Here is an 11,216-nt window from a genome sequence, read left to right on the forward strand (position 1 = left end):
TCGCTGAATCCAGTTACCAGGTTTGTGAAGAATGACGGAAGTACCAGAGTCTGGTACTTCTATTTTAGAAGGGCTCTGGGGGACAGAATTACCTAAAATGCTTTTAATCCCTTTGGCCGTCTGGCTTTGCTGAGTTCAGGAAGACTCAAGTATCCACAATCTAAGCAGACAAACCAATTAGATGTTAAAATCCCAGAGGCTAGAACTAAGCTGTCAAAAGAAAGTGAGTATGGAGAGGTCATTATCCAGTAATTATAAGAACCTAGGCAAAAACCTAAAAGAAAAAAGTCCTATTGGCATGTTGTAAAACTGTGAGAGGTTAGCAATTTGCTTAGTTTTGTTGACGGTAGGTTAGTGTATGTGATGTTTCAACAGAAAGTAATATTCCTTGGGCTCTATATTATCGTACTATTAAAAACTCAACTGAAAACACTTTGGGAAAGAGCAACAGGTTTGAAAACCACATGAAGTAAGGGAAAAAAAATCAGTTGGGCCTTAGAAACTTAAGTGGCAAGAAGCAAAGACCTCATATATTTTGTATTGTGACTCATCATCCAGCTGATGCTTTGCCAGTCTGAAAACACTGGGGAATCAGATGGTATATCGTTTTGCATCACGGAGGTGTCCATGGGATGAGAAAACCAGTAATAATATCTGCTACAATTTGCCTCTCATGGAATGGATGCCTACCAAGAATTCATAGTTTCTCTTAGTTTTACTTTGCTCTATGAGAAATGCTGGGTTCTATAGGTACCACTATAGATGTGCCTATAATGTAGGCCCTTTAGAGGGAAAAGTAAAGACTAAATCTAGTAACATAAAAACACACTAGGTTAGTTATTATTTGTAGTTAAAATAATTTGAAAAGATTAATTATCCCCCATCCAATACTTTGAAAAGATTAATTATCCCCCTTATTTGTGTACACAAGAAGGTAAAACATAAAATCTTTGGTAGAGGTAGGAATGAATGGAGGAAGAAGAGAAAGGCTTACTTGATTTTGAGGGCCAACATAAAGGAAATGGGAAACACTCATCTGATAGCTAAATGCGCTAGGTGTAGTATGGACAAGTGTGTAAAGACAAAACAAAAGACTTCAGTAAGTATCGTTGAATTACTCAGTTTTGAAAATGTTTAGTCTTGGTGAGTTCTTTAATACTATTTTCCCCTAAAATGATAGAGATTCCATCTTTTTCCCCCAAAGCTCTAATTTTGGGATTATGTTAAAGTGCATCAAACGATAAAATGAAGACACCTCCATAATTGTAAAGGTTTTATTTATTCTATTCCTTGTAGAATCCAGAATTGGCATATAAAATACTTTCCAATATAATCTTTGACTTTTTTTCTGAATGAAATATCATCTGTGTTCATGTGATAAACTTTCCAAAATGCACATCATGTGGAAAGTATATTAATAGTGGAAATGTAATTTACCTCTTATTGCTAGATTAATTTGATATCACCTGATATTAATTGTCTTTTTTCAAAGACAATGTCTTGATTGTTTCTCTTTGTGGAAAAAAATGCCACAGCAATCCAAACTACATTTGTTTTCAGAAAAGTGGCTTTCTGAAATCAATTGGTTAGAGAAAAATCTTTTCTCTTCAAAATGATGATGATAAATCTATTTTTATACTTGAGAGTTAATGAGGATCATTTTCTTCCCCACTGACCACTACTCAGAATGGCAGCCTGAATCAGTCAGTATTGCTTAGCAAGAGTGTATAAGCAACATAGCCTAGAAAGTTGTAGAGTTAAATAAAGGTCTTGATTTTGTAAGGCATGCTGCAGTAAACTATCTCAGAAAGAAACATACCAGGATAAATTCACAACAGTTGGACGCTCTACAAGAGTCCCCAAACCTCTTGGAGTTGAACTCATTAGTTCTATAGCAAGCTGTGCATAAGCCACATAGGTGGCTAGATGACATAGGCAGTGAATGAGAACTTTTGTGACACATCCTCCTAAGTTTAGGAATGTTCTAACCATGCCTAGAGGCCTTATCCTCAATGGATCAAGCCTTCCATTCTGATCTGTAGCCATTGATCTGTAGCACATATTCTTAAATGCAGCATGAATGCATATGGAGTACGGGAAAGACAGGAAGCCTTTTGAGTCATTAACACAGTTGAAGTTCGCTGTTAGGAAAATAATCATATTTTTGAACAGCCAGTCAGTATTGGGAACAAGGTGTGAGGCAGGTGAGCAAATGGCGCTTCCTTCTTTTTTTCCCCCCCTTCTTCTTCTTGTCACTAAAATGATACTTTATGGGCATTAGGCTTTCCAAACTCTCCTACTACAGTTATTATTTAATGGTTGTCCTCTATGTACCAGGCACCTGGCTAGGTGCTAGTTTCATATTGTTTCTCTTTCTCATCCATAAACATGTAAGATAAGTTCATTCCATTTTGCAGAAGAGAAAAGTAACCTCCAGTCAAGAAAACTTGCCCAAGGTTTCAGAATTTGTGGAACTAGACATAATGATATTTAAATTAATTGCACAGGTAATTTGCATAACAAAACAATTTAGGTGTGCTCATTCACAAAGAGGTTTTTATTGTTGACATGAAATGAGGGAAAACCTAAAAATTTTTAAATGTTGCTTTTTGACATCATGAATAATTTTTTCCTTGAAAAGCAAACCCTCCAAGTCTTCAAAAAATAATACAGTTTAGGCACAACAAAGTATTTATGGTTATTATTGCACGCCAAGTCCAGCTATATGGGTCACTTTCGGCTTCTGGAATACACCATGTTTGTTTGCTTTTGTTTTTGTCCTCTTTTTGTTTTCCCCCACCTGGCCCTCCACAGGAATTATTTCTTATAATGCACCATTCGTCTGCTAATCCTAGCTCATCCCTCAGTTTCCCGGTTCAGATGTCAGTTCCTCAAGAAGCCGAAGTCATATGCCCCAGCTATGAGCTCCCATCACAGACTGCACTTGCCTGCTTGCCTGTTTCTATCTCCCACTTGCCTGTAAGCCTCCAGAGGGTCTATTTTCTTCAGCTCTGTATCTCCAGAACCAGTCCAATACAGAGCAGGTACTCAAGTATTTATTTACTGTATGTGTATAGTAAAGTATGAGTGAATATCAGACCTGCCAAAGTCAGATGAGAATTGCACCGCTTTATTACGGGCAAGGGAGGAACGGAAAAGAGGGCTATTTCAGAATTATGACTGGACCTTAATAAAATAATGATGAGAGAGACAGAGATTGAGAGAGGTGCAATTTAGTGGTTAAAGACAGAGTCAGGCAGTAGTCTTGGATATGAACACTTGCTGTTTGACCTTGGACATGTTACTTAGCTTCTCTGAACTTGTTTCCACATGTTTAGGAATGGCTTGTTGGACCAGTTTGAAGTGTGCCTACTATGTAGGATTATTATTATATTATGAAGGGTATAAGAAAAGTATTATTCTCGTGAATGAATTTACTTGGTTCTTTGCATCTTTTTCTTTGTTCCCTATTGAGATGGATACTGAGTCTTTATGTTTTTTCTTGTTTTTATATTTTTACACTTGTTTTCCTTTCTGTGGCTACAGTTTCCTTCATGAGAATGCTTGTGTATATATACTTCTGTGGCTTCCTTTAACTGAGGAGAATTAAAGGGATTTTAGCAAATGATTAAAAGATAATTTTTAAAAATCATACCACCCTACCTAACACAACCCATTTCTTTTTTACATATAACTTCCCACAAGCACAGATTCTCATACAGTTATGATTATAATGTGTATGTATTGTTTTATGCCCTTTCTGCTTGATATCCCATAGTAAGTATTACGTGCACTTTCAGAATCAAAAACATCTTGAGAAAATGGCTTTGTTAACATCAGTGGTTCCTTAAGCCTTTCTCACTGGTTACCATTGCACAGTCCATTTAACGTTATGGTGTATGCTTAATAATTTCATCACATTTCTTGTGGCATAGATTCCTAACCTTTTAATTATGGCAAAATATTCAAAAGATTAATGAAACAACCCCCAGAGGAGCTTCTGGCACAATACAGTAGCACAGGCTTATTTTCCTTGGCTTAGAACTGATTGTGTGAAAGAACGGTGTGCACCTCTGGAAAGGCTAGCAATTCTGCCATCAGATAAATGATTGCGTCTTCAGTGGGCTGGCTCCCTTTATCTGAGCTACTAGTTGTGGAGCTGGGAAACAGAAGCCTGCACAGAGAGTGAAGGCCCAGACTTTTTTTTTTTTTTTTTTTTTTTTACTGAAATGTCAAGCTATGTGGCTATGCACGGCAGAAGACGACCCCCTGCGAGATGTGATAAGCCCCAGGCCTGCTCCACACACTACACTGAAAATGCCGTGGGAGGGCTTCCCAGGCTGATGGAACTAATGACAGTAATAGCTCTGGGTAATTTGTCTTTTTCCTTACTGTGCACATTCTCTACATGTGGTGCACTTTACACCTACCACCAGGCTCACATCTGGAATGCTACGACCCTCTCAGGCCTGATTCAGATAGATAGGTTGAATTCTCCTGTAAAGTAAATCTGACCTCTAATTTTCTTAATAATTCAGGATTATGCTAATGTTAGCATCCAGTGAAGAACAGTACAGGAGCATTGAAGAAAGCTTAAGCCCTTGTATTGGAAGCATGACCAAGTTTTTCTTACATAATGGGTTAGAATTTTTTCCTCTATATCGTTCTAAGAGAGAAAATATAAATTTCGGAAAATGTGTAATTTGCATTATTCCTACATCATTTCTGGTTATAGGACATCCTCTGCTTGAGAAGAAATTTTCTGTTTCTTTTCCTTGGTAAACAGATTTTCTACAGAGGATTTGTAAGAACCCTAATGATAGGTTTGGGTTTTTAATTCTAACTGTAAAAAATACTTAGATAGTTAAAAAGACTGACAAAATAATTTCAGGAATAGATAAAAGAGACCTCACAGCAGCTTAATCTCATAAATGCAGAGGGCTTTCAGGGAGATTTTAACAATAAAAATCCTGTTTTAGTGCTGGTTCCATAGCAAGACTATACTTTTAACATAGTCTTAAATATCATATTTCTGTCTTGTATTTTCTGTATTTATGTAAAAAATAGCCATATTCTTAAAAGTGTAAACATCTGTGCATACCTTTTAGAAAAACATAAATGAACTTAAGTTTTAAGAAATGTTGTACTACATTAAAAGGGTAGGCTCTCCAAACCTAGCTCTCTGTGAATAAAGGGAGACTAAAAGTATTTTCATAAATTAGTAGGTGAACGATTCCCCCAGAGAGCAAGAGATTTTCAGCATCGTGGAGGTTGGAGAACCACACTATTTTCCAGAAAAAAATATGTGTGCTCATTAGTATGGGCATCTGAATCATTCTGTCAGAATATTTGTAAACTTATTTCTAAGTTATAAATAAACACTTAATTTCATTACTTTTTTCTTCAGTTCAGGTCCAGGAAGGTGCTAGTGAAACACTTTGTTTCAGGGACTAAAGATTGTGCACAGAAACCCACAAATTACAAATTGTTTATTTTGGTTAGTAATTTATGTTTCTCATAAACAATGTAGAGATTGTAAATATTTTTCTATAAATAATGTCTGTGGCTATAATTGGTCAACAAAATGATAAATCATCAACAATGTTCGGTCTCTCTCTTGGTACCTCTGACTATTGACTCAGTTATTCAAACTCCACACCAATTAAAGGCAGAATTGTTTGCATCTTTAAGTACTGTGTCACCTCAGAATTTAACCATGGACTCAGACCACTCTGTAAAACCTCCTGTGTACCTCCTACATGGATGGTACAGATGGATTTTAGAAAAGAATTTTTTTCTTGGAATCCTAAGAGGTTGACACTTACCCCTTGGTTTAGGGTAAAACCAATCAAATTAGGGAGGGAAAGACAGATGAGGGAGAAATGGCAAGCTGAGTGTCCCTCCCCAGACCATTCCCTTCTGCTGGATCTGAGCCTCTAGGAAGGATTTCTCTAGGAAAAATAATGATCATCATTATCCCTGGATGAAGCAAAGGAGGCTGCAGAAGGACTGCTAGAGAGGCTAATTGTGACAGGTGTACTGTATTAACCCTTCCTGGGCCACATCCCTTTGGGCAAGATTTGTGTACAGAGTGGAGCCTTCTGCCTAAATGACAGATCATGCAGACTGAGGTTGCTGAGAGCAGTTTTGCTCGTGAGTTTGGGGTTAAACGAAGGTGAAGCGTTTAAATATTACACGCTCTTAAATATATATAATGCTTTAAGATATTTGACAAGAAAATTCCCCAAAGAACAACAAATTAGGTGGTATAATGTGATTTCAGCAGAATCTGTGAAGGGTGAAATATCAGTTAGTTCATTTCACTGAATGAGTTGATAGCCCAGTAACGAGAAATCTACAAGGACATCCTGTTCATAAGACCAAAGTTGACCGCACTGGCTGTTTTTATCAACACCTTCCATTTACTGAGTCAGGGTCCTCATATGCTCCGTCTTACACATTCCTCACAACAGCTCCAAATGGTCCATATTATTACAAAGAAAGAAGCTGAAGATCGGAGAGGTTCAGTATAGGGAAGGTAGTAAGATATGAACCTAGATTTGCCTCACAGCAAAGTCCTCTGCTCATTCATCTTCTCTCTCATCCTCTTAGCCACCCTCCCTCCTCTTCCCCATCCCCTTCCCTAGTGTTTGTGGTTTTACTCTCAATAGTCAGCAGAGTTCTGAGAAGACAGAGGTCTGTAGAAAGAAAGAATCTCTCATACAGGGGCTTGAATCCCACTTCTGCCAGTTGGGTGACCTTGGGCAGTTAGCCTCTCCAGATCTCAGTGTTCTTCTCAATAAACCATGGATAACCCTAACTCAGAGAAGACGGAGAGAGAATCAGACAAACTGCTGAGCATGGTAGGCTCTCAATGAGTGCCAGGCATTAATTTATAATGATAACCCTCCCAAGTCAGAGTTTGAAAGTTTTTTTTTTTTTCTTTCCTTTGGGAATCTGAAGTAGAGGTCTTTACAAATACATATCCCTTTCCTTTAGAAGCCTCCTAAAATTGCAACACATTTATACAGAAAGGCGTATTTACTTACATTTTTATAAAACCTCTTAGGATATTTAACACTTTTCGGACACAGTTTTTCTATGCAAAATAGTACTTTGAAATATTTTTCTTGAAACCAATTTCTTTAGTTTGTAAAAACGGTAAGAGTGGCATTTTGATTTAGAAAGTAGTTAAGCTTTTATAGCTGATTTAGCTGGTTCTTGAGAAATGCTGATAGTCATTTAACTTGAGCTGCCTTCCTTCCAGTAGCACCTTTCCTTGAGAGGTGCTTCTTTGTATATTGAAGGTGGAATGGGGATGGTAACTAGTCCTTAAGAGAAGAGAGCTTGCTGGATAAGTATTCTGGCTGTCATCAGCTATTATGCTTTCATTGCTTCATTGATATCATATACGTTTATTGAATGTCTAAGTTCTGTGAGAGTACAAAAATATGTATAAAAAAAAGGCCCTTTGACCCAAAGCAGCTTATTGTTGAGTAAAGGAGCTGAAGCATTATATATAAACTGATGTAAACCTGTGCAAGGGGGAAAAACTGAGTTCACAGGCGGAAGGAATCACTTCAGCTGAAGGGATTAGGCTTCATGGAGGGGCAGTTTTTGAACTCGGTTACAGAGTAGGGAGGATTTGGATGAAGATAAGGGGAAGGCATTTCAGGTGGAGGAAGGGAGGAGTAGAATGAACAAAGGCTCGGGAGAGGTAGCACGAGGGCTGCATGCAGAGAGCAATGGGAAGACCTGCTCTGATGAGCACGGGGTGGGGCGGGTGTTTCACCCTGAGTTGATAGCGAATGGCCTGTGGAACTTATTAAATGTCCATGTTCCCAGAATCAGCATGTTTAACATGGATCCTAGTTAATTCTGAGGGAACGACTGAGAAACACAGGCATGGCTGGGTAATTGGAAGTAATGGGATGGCTGGAGGGTAGACAAGTGGCTCTTAGCCCAGGCTGCTCATGCAGTAGGATCACAGGGAGAGTCCCCTCCTTCTTCCTACTTTCCTTCCTTCTTCCCTCCCTCCCTCCATTCCTTTCTTCTTTCCATTTTTTCTCTTTCTTCCTCTTCCTCCCCCAACTTTTCCTCCTCTTCCTCTCTTCTACTCCTCTCTCTCTCACACCTGAGCCCCAGGCCAATTAAATTAGAATTTCTGAGAGTGGGGCCTTTGTATCAATGCATATATTTTTTGCTTTTTATTATGGAAAGATTTAAATATATATAAAAGTAGGCAGAGCAAGATAGTGAACACCCATCCCATCACCCAACTTCAACAATTGTAAACTCACCGCCAGTCTTGTTTCACTTGTACCCCTACCACCCTCCCCATCTTCTGTATTGTTTTGAAGCAAATCTTGAACATTATAAAATTTCATCTGTAACATTTCAGCATGTATCTCTAAATAAGGACATAAAAGTGCCATCGTACCATATTTTTTAAATATCATGAAAGAGCCAGTTGTGTTTTAATTAGTTACTGTTTCATCAATGTGAGTGTGTACGTGTACAGTTTTCTACAGATCGTTTGACTCAGGATTTTGACAAGGCCTATACAATAAGATTGGTTGGTATGTCTCTTTGAATCTATAATACATGTTCCCACTCCATTTCTCTCTCTCTCTCTGTTCAAGAAACTAGATTGTCCTACAGAGTTTTCCTCACTCTGCAATTTGCTGATTTCATTCCTATGGTATCATTTAGCATATTTTCTAGTCATGTATAGATAGTTGGATCCAGAGGTTTTATAAGATTTCAGTTCCAGTTTTTTTTTTTTTTCAAGACTAATTTCTAGGTCGTGATGTGTTCTTTCATTAGGAGCCTATAATATCTGTTTGCCTGTCTTATTAAGATGTTAGCAACCACTGATGAGCCATGCCTTGAGCCATTAATTTAATAGAAATTGCAAAATGATAATATTCTGTTGTCTCTTCATTAACTTGCTAAAATACTTCTACAAAGAGACATTTCCTTTCATCTACTAGTTGCTTAAAAGGTGGTACAATTTAGACAGGAAAGGCAGGATACATGATTCTTTCCCTTATTTACCAGTTTTCAAAAATAATGAATTTGTTCATTAGCATCATGCAGTGAATTCAATTATCTAATTAATTTGTTTAATTTGTTTATTTAGTATTACTATGAATTTAAACATGTTTGGGATATTCCAGTCCATTACAATGTTACTGTTACTGATTCTCAGATTGTTCTTTCTTTGCCTGGTGGGAACCTCTTCAGTTTGGCTCCAGAGTTCTTCTGACATGACCCTAGTAGTATTTGAAACATTATTTACTTTCTAGTATGACAAGATGTCTCAGGATCATCATGTACATTTCCTGTCCCAAACCTGCAGTGGAGCTCTGATATCTTTCACTAGGAAACCATATTTTAAGATTACAATCTGGATACTAGTGGTTTACATTGCTATTAGGCCATGTTTCTAAGCCTTTTAAATGGAAAGAACCAGGGAAGATTTTATTTTCTAAGATACCATCACATCACAGATATATACTGATACATTCCATTCAAACTCAGTACCACAGGGTTTATTTTATGTTGGTATCTTCTTTACCCCAGGCCTCCCCCGAATCCCACCTTTCAATGACACCAGGAATGTTAGAAGGAGAATATTTTATAATGAACTATTTGCTTTGTCCTATAGTGAACACACAAAAGTTTCAGATTAACAATAATAACATCTTTTCTAATGATATTATTACTGGTAACTTTGTTATCTTTTTGTTCTTAGTGTATCTATCAGTAGGGATATACAGTCAATTTGCTCTGATTTAAAGTTACTTTGAATAGTTCATCTATTTGATTGCACCAGCAATTGGTTATGTATTAAAGCTCATTTATTTTATTTTCATTTGAGAGATTAATTTATAAATTTAATTTTGTTTTATAATTATGTAGAATATTTACATGTTTCCAAAGTTAAATTTACAAATCAAGTTATTGTCAAAGTAATTTAGCCTGTCCCACCAGCCTATCTACTTCCTCTCCCTATAGATATCCATTTAAACAATGTATGATTTGTCATTCCATTGTTTATGCTCAGTACATAGTTGTAAAACTCCCCCAGTGATCTTATGTGGAGTCAGACTGGAGAGCCTTTACTGTAGAAATGATGAGCTGGAATGTCAGTTTTGTGAAGCAGGGAGTTTGTACAATGTTTTAAAAACTGTATTTCCTACATCTAGATTAGTGGCTGTGACCTAGCAGGTGATCAATAAATGTGTTGAATGAATGAATGAATACTTATTAGGAGTTTGCAATCAGAAGAGTGAGAGGATCAAAGCTGTGCTTTTTTGAAAAGCTAGTCTGACAGCAGTGGTTAAGGTAGCTTGGAAGGAAAAACTGAAAGCTGCATCATCAGTTTGGAGGTGATTAATTGGATGATAGTAGTTTTGAAGGAAGAAACAAAAAACTCAAGAGTGTGTGTGTGTGAATTCCATGGATTGGCAAGGTACTATGTCTGGACTGGCCCCACTGTTCTCTGTTGGGCTTACTCACGTGTCCATGGCGAGCTGGCAGGCTGGCCGGCCTTACTACACAAATGGCAGTTGGCAGGTTTTGCCTGGAGGCTGTCTGATTGTTGTCTGTGTCACCTCACTTCTCCTTGGGGTCTTTTCATCTTTCATCCTCCACGAGGCTAGCTTGGGTTCTTTTCCATCCATGGTGGTCTTACGATACCAAGTATAGTAAAAGGCAAGCCCCGAGGTGGAAGTGTTTCTCGAGCCCCCGCCCGTGTCATGCTTGCTAAGGTTCCATTGGCCAGAGGAAGCCACAGTGACAACCCTGATCCAAGAGGTGGAGAGACAGACTTTAGCTCTGGTAAGGGAAGATTTATGGCTGTTTTGAATCTCCCCATATGATATTGTGTGAAACAGATATGTAAGTCATCTACTTATAATTTTTAGTTCCAGTCCTTTACATGGTTATTAGTTTCCAACTCTGTGTCCTGTCTCATGTCCTTTCCTGAAATGTTTTTTTAATCTACATAGTCCATTTTGAGTTCTATATCCTCAATGGAGCCCTCCCTTACCAGTATTTCACTTATGAGAATTTCTTTAGTATTTCTGGCTTTTACCTTGGTGATCGCCTTTTAATTTTGCACTATTTTGTATTTTTGCATTGTTCTCTAAATTCTTTATGTATGCTTCTCCTGAGTTCTCACCTAATTTGTCTTATGTTTCTATTGGAAT

This window comes from Eubalaena glacialis, chromosome 4 (genome assembly GCF_028564815.1).
Source record: "Eubalaena glacialis isolate mEubGla1 chromosome 4, mEubGla1.1.hap2.+ XY, whole genome shotgun sequence".
NCBI classification, from domain to species: Eukaryota; Metazoa; Chordata; class Mammalia; order Artiodactyla; family Balaenidae; genus Eubalaena; species Eubalaena glacialis.